The sequence below is a fragment of the Podarcis gaigeae genome (genome assembly GCF_964106915.1).
Source record: "Podarcis gaigeae genome assembly, chromosome: 15".
NCBI lineage: Eukaryota > Metazoa > Chordata > Lepidosauria > Squamata > Lacertidae > Podarcis > Podarcis gaigeae.
This window is the reverse complement of record NC_139692.1, coordinates 40,532,317-40,541,507: the sequence shown is the minus strand read 5'-3', so window position 1 is coordinate 40,541,507 and position 9,191 is coordinate 40,532,317. Positions and strand designations below refer to the sequence as shown.

Genomic DNA, 9,191 nt, shown 5'->3' with positions numbered 1-9,191 from the left:
CATTTCTTCTCTTTATGTTTATCTTGATTTAATATGGAAGGCAGTGTTCGTAAGAAGATAAAAATTTGCTTTGCAGCATCAGAATAAGCAACACTGAAGTCCAATGTCAAACAGGAACAATCCATCCCCTGTGTGGTCTCCTTAGGAACACAGGAAGCTGTGAATAATAATAATAATAATAATAATAATAATAATAATAATAATAATTTCATTTATTAATTGATTCCCAGGAGGCATTTTGAAGTGATTTACAATATTATAATTATAATTGATTTATTAACCGCCTTCTAAACCAGCATCTCGGGTATAGATTTACATATAATGTTATTAGTCATTAAGAATATGTCATATATAAAATAGTTACATCTTTATGAAAACAATTTAAAACAATTGCATGTGAAACACTTAAAAACAACAACTCTAAATATAGAAAGAAGTTCTAAACAACAGCATACTTGAACCATTTCAGATTCAGGAGAGAGTGAGAGGCAGAGAAAATAAGATAAGTTCGTATTTATCCACTTCCAGACCAGTCACAGCAGTTCTTGCACTGGATGCTTTCTTCAAAAAAAGTGGGGCAGGGAGAGACTAGACCACTGTTTTTCAACCACTGTTCCGCGGCACACTAGTGTGCCACGAGATGTTGCCTGGTGTGCCGGGGGGGAAATTGAAAAATTCGAAAGATTTAAAAATAAAGTATTTTATAATTTTTCATATTTCTGTTTACTTACTATTTCATAATAAAGTAATTATAAAATACTTTCCTTGTGTTTATTTGATTCCTATTCAAGAGAATTACTTTATATATAGTCAATATAGGCACAGAGTTAAAAATTTTAACATTTTCTAATGGTGGTGTGCCTCGTGATTTTTTTCATGAAACAAGTGTGCCTTTGCCCAAAAAAGGTTGAAAAACACTGGACTAGACTACTGCAAAAAGAAAAAAAGACTGGCCTACTGCAATGTGCACTATGTGGGTCTTTTGCTTGATCTGGAGCCTACAATTAATGCAGAATGCTGCAGCATAATTGCTAGCAGGTGTAAGACTCTGCCAGCATACAACACCTGTACTGCGGAGACATGCCATGGCTGCTGATTTGCTGCCAGGCCAAGTTCAAAGTGTTTCTGTGAGTTTCTATTAACAACTTGAGACCAGGTTTACCTGTGAAACCATATAGGTCCACTCGACTGCTTCGATCTGCAGAACTAACACTGTTTTGGGTGTCACCTGTCAGGAAGGAACTTTCCTGGTACTCTTTCCAGCACCTGCTAAAAGCATTTTTGTTTAGACAAGCCTGCCCAAAGAAGATGCAGAATGTTTACATGTGTTTTAATCTCTGTTTATTGCCAATTTTTATTATTGCTTGAATGCTTTTAAGTGTTTTTTCTACTGATAATTTTATTGCTATACTTTTCTTGTAACCCATTTCGAGGCTTTCTTTTGTTTTTCCCCAATAAAATAAAATAAATAAATTCACCCAGCATTCCAGCAGCACAGTCCTATGTCTACTCAAATGTAATTCCCTTTGAGCTCAATTGAGCTTTGCTTATTTCCAGGAGACTGGGTATAGGATTGCAGCCTAACTGTATGGGCTACTGGGTGGTTAAAGCGCGCTCCGTGCTCCAAAAGAGCACCCTTGTTTTCTTAAGAGTTTACATAAATCCGGAGAGATACAATAGCGATGTAATTTGCTAACCTGTTTTCAACGGGAGGTTCTGTCAATCTGGATTTTGACATTGGGCGACATCTGGTGGCAGGATGCAGAATTACCTGACCATTGCTACCCTCTGTCCTTTGAGATTGCAAAAGGCACGACAGAGTTTTAAAACGCCCGCACAGAAAGGTTATTAAACAAGAAGCAAAACTCAGCCTTTGAAGACTGAAACGCCAAGCTTTAATGTTGCTAGCAAAAAAAAAAATCCTTTTTCCTATCAGCCATTTAAAAACGGGACTGCAGAAATTAAAACTTCATTTAGAGAGCCGCCAAACACATTGAGAAAGGAGCAATGGTTAGCGAGTGTTTCTTTATACAGAAGGATCAGCAGCAAAGTTTGCTAAATAAAACAAAACAGAAAGTTTATAATCAGAATAATGGGATCTGGTTTTTATTTGCCTAGTTCTACTAGGAATGGGGGTGGGGTGTTATGTAACCAAATCTTTTTTTTTCCCAGCCAGGAGAGGATAGATATGAAATTTAGGAGACCGTGACTTGAAGATCGTAGCATTTCTGTTCCTTGTCTTCCCACCACTGCCTCCATTAACCCTCATGCAGGTCTGGAAGCTTCACCCTGGTTCCCGAGGAGACATTTGACAGTACATCATAATAAAGCTTGAACTCAGAGCCATTTTCCTACCCGCTCCATTCCACATAAAGAAGCCAACCATTCTAACAGTTGCATCTTACTTTTTCGGGTCACAAAAAGCTGCTTTACCCTGAATCAGACCATCTGTCCATCTCCTTCAGTATTGCCAACACTGATTGGCAGCTGCCCCCTGAGCTTTCGGATAGGGGACATTCTCAAATCTGCCTGGAGATGCCAGGATCAAACCTGGAACCTTCTGCATGCAAAGCGATTGCTTAGCTTCTGAGCTCTGCCACTATCAACACTGGCAACAGGATAGCATCCTCCGCAGCTTAAGGGATACAGGCTAGGTGGCACAGAGCACGCAGCTCTGCCCTCTGACACCTTGGCAGGAAAAGCCACAGACCCACATTTTTATCATTTGTTTGTTTAATTTCTATACCACCCTTCATCCAAATATCACAGGGTGGTTAGCAATATAAGAACACAAAATACATAACAATCAGTAACACACACAGAGAGAGACGCATTTAAAGGCTGTAGATTGTTTAATCAGCCAAAGCCCTGGGTGAAAAGAGAAGTTTTTTGCCTGACACTGAAAGATATGCAATGAAGGCAACAGGCGAGCCTCCCCGGGGAGTACTAATTTTGAAGTAATAATACAAATAATTATTTAAAGAGGATCCTCCTCCAAAAATTAGCCCAGAGTCAAAAATTACCCAAGTGCGCCACCTAAAGGTGGGCCTCCTCATCAGTCCTGATGTCTCCATGGGGTGGGTACATTAGATTATTTCCAGAGCCCCAGTCCTAACAAAGTCCTTAGGATTCAAACAGGAAGGGTCATTGCTTTTGGCTTCACTATTTTTGTAAGTCTGACAAAATCTAGGTTAAGAGGACTGATTGGGGTACCCTTATATTCCACCTCGACCACCAAGATCCACTGATGGGGCATTTCTGGAGGTTCCCCACACCCTGGAAGTTTGGTTGGCCTTTAGAGTAGCAGGCTGTAAAAGGGTTCCCCCTACATCCAGTTTGGCAGGATGTCTCTAAAAAACTATTTTTTAGGCAGGCCTTTACAGTATGATTTTTTTCACTTATGTTTTACATAAGGCTTAAAGGTATTGTATCCTTAACCTACAAGCATTTTCTGTAAACATAATGCTAGGGGGGAGAGAGAGAGAGAGAGAGAGAGAGTTTCTTTAAATTTCCTTGGAAATGTCAATAAATAATGTTAAGCAAAGGATTTTTTAAAAATAACCTAGATGTTTCTGACCATTTTCTGTGCATTCATTCTATTTAGATGAATTTTACAAACAACAGATAGAAAATCAAATCAATAACCTACACTGAATTCTGAATCACTGAATCACTAACACGGAAGACAGCAAGAAACCACTCTTTGCCCTGCTTTCATGACAGAGACATCATTCTTCCTGCACAATCTTCCTAGATTAAGGCTAGCTTCTAATCTCATGTGGGCTATGCCTGTCCTTCAGATCACTTGTGCATAGTCCTCATGAGTATCTGCATTTTTTGGCCTGTTCACTAGGGCTACAAACTCAGTGACCATTATTGCTCTAAAGTAGGGGTAGGGGAACCCTTTTCAGACTGGGGGCTGAGTTCCATTGTGGGCAACCTTCCAGCGGCTGCATGCCATTGGTGGGTGGGACCACATGCAAAAGTAGGTGTGGCTACATGCAAAAGTAGGTGGGGCAATGGAGGGCAGACTACCTTCCAGTCATGGAAAAGTCAGGTTTCAAGGCAATACCCCCATCTCTCCATCCAGGAAGCAAGAGGCATTATCACAGTTCACTGAGGCACTCCAGTCATGCAAAAGCATTCGGGGAGGATTCAGAGCAGGGATGCTGAAGAGACATGGCCTGGAGGGCACTTGGGCAGAGTCCCAACCCCAAGATCTTGGTTACAGTTTCTCCTGCTTAAACAGCATCTGTAGTCAATGCCGTCACCACTGAGAGACAACTATGACCAAAGTGTTGTACAAATTGATGAAATAAATAAAAACTAATAACGAACCATCTGTCAAAATGGTATCCAGCTGTTCCAAATGTTTTCTGTACATAAGAATGAATACCCCTCTCCATATTTTGGTAACGTTCATATACGATGCTGTGGTTTGATTATTTATATAGGGTTGTATCGAACTAAGCCATACTAAGAGTAAACCAGCTGAAATCAATAGGCCTGGGTTAGTCAGGTCCATTCATTTCCATGGGTCTGTTCTGAGTAGGTATGCCACTGGATACAAGCTCAAATATTTATTGCCACTTTGGACATGGCCCACCTTGGAAAAGCAGCATACAGCTAAATAAAAAATGTGCTTAAGGCTCTGTGCACACTGTACATTGAAAGCACAGGGCTTCCCCCAAAGGATGTGGGGAACTGTAGTTTGTTAAAGGTGTTGGGAATGTAGTTGTGGGAAAGGTAAGCTACGATTCCTGTGATTATACACAGCAACTAAATATGAAAAAAGAAGTGTTTTTTTAAAGACAATTTTAAAAATAAAGCACGCTGCGATGGGAGGACTTTGGAGTCTTGGGGGGAGATGGTGGAATGTGAAATAATATTTTACTTCCTTAACCTTCCGTTACATCAGGAACTGTTTATAAATTAGATGAGCTCTGACAGTATCGTCAAGCAGATAAAAGAAAAAACTCTCATTTCCAGAGACTCAGTTAAGATATGAATATAGTCAAATGTTCCTGACAAGAGGAAGCATTTCATGGAACAGATATATACACACATATATTTCCTCCCTCAGAATTTCCAGTTTCGCCTTATGAGGCCGTGGGAAAGAACAACGATCTGGACATGTTCAGAAGAAGAAGAAGAAACCCCAACAAATTAATGTGTGTGCTTTTTAAATGATCCTGGGAAAAGCAGCTTTTTAAACAACATTTGTACTGGGCTTCTGCGCCTCTTGGCTCTTCCCCACCTCACTGCCAGCATGCAGCTGTGATGATGGGGAGCCAGCAGGAATTTGGGGTGTTGTGCAGTCACAGGAGGTAGGCACACAGGAAGCTGCTTTATACCAAGTTGTCTATTTGGCTCAATATTGTCTACACTGGCTAGCAGCGGAATTTCAGGCAGTCCTAACTTGAAGATAAGCAGGGACTGACCCTTCTGTGTGCAAAGCAGATGCTCTACAACTGAGCAAAGGAACAAAGGAAGTGGAGCCAGAAGGGAAGGTCGATCTTCTACCATTACAGAAGGGGTGGGAAACCTCAGACCTAGGAGCCCAAATCCAGGTCTCTCTCTTTGACCCACAGAATTCTCCTCAAGGCACACCCTTAAGTGCCTTTGCACCTTGAATGCTTTTGCACAACCAGAATATGTCTTTGAGTTCTGATGGTGCTTATTGCTTGCCTGGATGGAGAATAAGGAGTGTTTTGCAAGTGTGTGTATAAACTAGCCCAGGGACTACAACCCATCATCCCTAGCTAGCAGGACCGGTGCTCAGGGATGAAGGGAATTTTGGTCCAAAAACAGCTGGAGACTCAAGTTTGGTAAACCCTGAACTAGCCTGTTGTGCAAAAGAATAGAATGTACGTTTGTTGCTCTGCCCAGGTTTCCTCTAGTCGTGCCCACTGCTAACAAGTGCTCCCTGGAAAGTTGCCTCTCAGACTAAAAAGGTTCACACCACCTGCACTGCCAGCTCTGCACAGACACTGTGCCAAGTTGCAGCTAAAGGCGGGTGTCTAAATTGCAAAAAAATGGTTTTGACTTGCTCAATTTGTGGAGACCACTGTGCTATAGAAACAGGAGTTGTAAGCACATGGAAGGGCAAAAGCGGCCAAATAGCTCTACACCACAGTTTCCTGGTGCATTTGGAAATTCAAGCCATGCTTTGGGTTTTCAACCATGGTTAGCGCAGTCTTTTAATAGGGAGGCACCGTATATATAAAAGGCAAAAACAAAAGCAAAAACAAAGGCAGCTGTGTTGGTCCATAAGAAAACACTCCTAAATCCACAGTGACCTGATGTACTGTCGTGGTTAAGAGAATGAGTTATGACCCAGGAAACGCCTGGTTCGAACCTTACTCATTAATTCCTGAAGGAGCCCAAAGCAAGCTACTATCTCTCAGCCTCAGTTTTCCATCTGTACTCTGGGGATAAATGTTTTATTTATTTAAAACTTTTCAGTACTGCCTTCATCAAAATTTAATTCCAGGGAAGGTTGACAAAAATTAAAATACACTATAGTCACAGTTGTAGAAAGAAAGCTGTATGTTATTTTCATAAAAATGTGCATTTCATGCACTTCCCCCTAATGTATGCATTTCTGCACATAAATTTGGTCAGGAAACAGCATTGCAAAATTCAGAGTAGTGCCAATTTCAAAGGATACCCACATTTCAGTTTGCATATCGTTTCGGGAAATGTGAACTGGGTTCAGATTCCTATGCAGCCATGAAGCTTGTCCATTGGTGCTCTCCCTTGCCTTGCCTAGCCTACCTCCCAGGGCTGTTGGGAAGATAAAAATAGGGCAATCCTCACACATGCCATGCTGAGCTTCTTGAAGGAAGGACACAAATGTTATTGATGGATAAATAGATGCCGTCTTGAATGAAGGCACCCCCTTTTGTCAGCTCTTCTGAAATCAATTCCCAGTCACTTGAAGCAGCCATCAGTCACTCATCCTTTAATGAGTGCCTTTAAAAAAAGAGAAGAGCACAGCAAAAAGAGACCTTGAAGTATCTTAACCTCCGTGACCTTATTAATAACTTGTGAAGAGCTTGGCAGCATTGGTGCAACTGCTTTAATTATACAGCTGACAGCAATGGGAGGAGATGAAAAGGAAAACGTACACAGGTCCTGCAATGCTTGGACCTCACAGACTAACAAGGTAATTCTAAGCAGGTTTACTCAGAAGTAAGTCCAATGGGACTTACTCTGTACTAGGTATCATTATCACTATTAATATTGGTGCTTGATAGACACAACACAAGAGGAAAAGGACTAGGGAGGGAAGAGGAAAGCAAGCACCAGAGCAGTTTCTTCTTCACTGGACGATGGATGGTATCAGGTTTGATCTCCCCTTGCAGATCATGGTAGCCAGTATCATTCAGTTGATCAGAACACTTAGGATGTTTATGCATCCTAGAAATGCTAAATGTGATAGAGACATAGTCCAAGCCTGAAATGGAAGCCTCAAAATAAAAGCTGGAAAAAATTCAAGGGAACTCTCATGCCACCCTGAAAGTTGAGTTTTATTTAATACCTCTGCTCCTTGCCTTTCTATTAAAAAAGGCCCAACGGCAATGAATTTTCTCTAGGAGCAAAGGAAGCTGCCCTGAGTCCACCTAGCTCAGTATTGTCAACACTGACTGGCAGCAGCTCTCCAGGAGGAGAGGGACTTGTGGGATTTTTCCGTCTCAGGTGCTAAAATAGCTTGGGGACAGTGCACCTTGAATTGCAAGGAGGGAGGGTGCACCATTGCTTTGCCCCCAGCAGCAAAACATCTCAGCCAGGGTTGCTTTAAAAATATTTTTCAGTAAAATTAATCAGTGCACAAGATAGGCCTGTGCAGACACACACAGATACAGACATTGTCCGTCCACCCCAGATAGATGACCTCAGACAAAGGCTGGCTCTCCTTGAGTGTGCAATTGCTGTTAATTGGGAGATAACAGACGGGGACAATGGCGCTCTAGGGCGAACTGGGGGCGGGGAGGGGGAGAAAATAAGTTAAGACAAACACAAGCAAGGCTCTTCTAATTGGGAGCCGCGCCTGATGGATCAACCCGCTTTCTCTTTGTCCAGGAGCCAGGAGGGGCCTCATATTGAGGAAGAAGGCGTCAGCCACTGACTCCTGGACAAAGGACTGTCTGCTGCCAGCAAAGCCAGGCGTCCATCTCTTTCTCCCCCCCTTGCGCCCCCCCCAGCCTTTCTTACCCAAATCTCAGAAAATTATTAACCCCTTTCTGGGAGGCTAAAGGATATTCCCGGCTCATTGGGACAGGGCAGTAAAATCAGCAAGATGTTTGATGAACCAAATTTGTAAGGACGTCAGAAGAGACCTGCTGGTGGACCAGCAGGAAACTCCCGAACAAGACTTGAGAGCAACAACAACTCTCCCTTTTTAAGAAAGCCAAAACTGTATTACCGACAACCTACATCTTTGGTTCTGCTTTTGCCTTTGGATAAATAGGTTTGGCAGGGTGTTGTTGTTTTCTAAAGGTTTTTGTTGAATTTTTTTAGTTTTCAAAAAGAAACAAAACCTCCCACCAAACCCGTTTATCAGAGAGAAAAATAGGGTGATGTTTTCCTCTTACAATAGCTGGTTGCAACATCTGCCTAGATAATTTTCCAGCCTATGTAATTCCCAGGCAAATTGTCTTCAGGAGTATTCAATGCCCTTCCTCTGTATCTTATATAAACCATCTTGCTCTCCCTCCAAAGAGCTCAAGGCAGTACACACCAATTCATTAAATGTATAGCCTGCCCTCTCTCTCAAAGGAGCCCAGGGCAGCAAACACACTAAAAAATCTATTTTAAAAAAACTGTTCCAATACAGAGGCAGACTGAGAAAGATGTCTCCTTAAAAGCCGTGTTGGAAGAGGAAGGTCTTCAGGAGGGGTCAGAAAGGCAACAGAGATGATGATGATGATGATGATGATGATGATGATGATGATGATTATTTTATACCCCGCCCTCCCTGGCCAGAGCCGGGCTCAGGGCGGCTAACACCAATAAAATCACAGTAAAAAACATAATGGGGGGGGGACTAACCAATTTAAAATACAGGTTAAAATGCAATTTAAAATGCAGCCTCGTTTTAAAAGTAGTCGATAAATCAAGACCATAAGGGGAGGGAAACATAATGGTCAGATGGTGCCTGTCTGATATTTAACATGGTTGCCCACCTG

General features: G+C 42.0%; 1 long non-coding RNA gene across 1 annotated transcript; it reads right to left on the bottom strand.

Annotated features, from left to right (window-relative positions):
* Positions 1–245: 245 nt before the first annotated feature.
* Positions 246–7,129, bottom strand: LOC310832744. Its single transcript, XR_014558396.1, has 3 exons — positions 6,675–7,129; positions 932–1,266; positions 246–596 (listed from the first exon to the last, which is right to left on the bottom strand). It is a non-coding gene; the product is annotated as an uncharacterized lncRNA (long non-coding RNA).
* Positions 7,130–9,191: the final 2,062 nt, after the last annotated feature.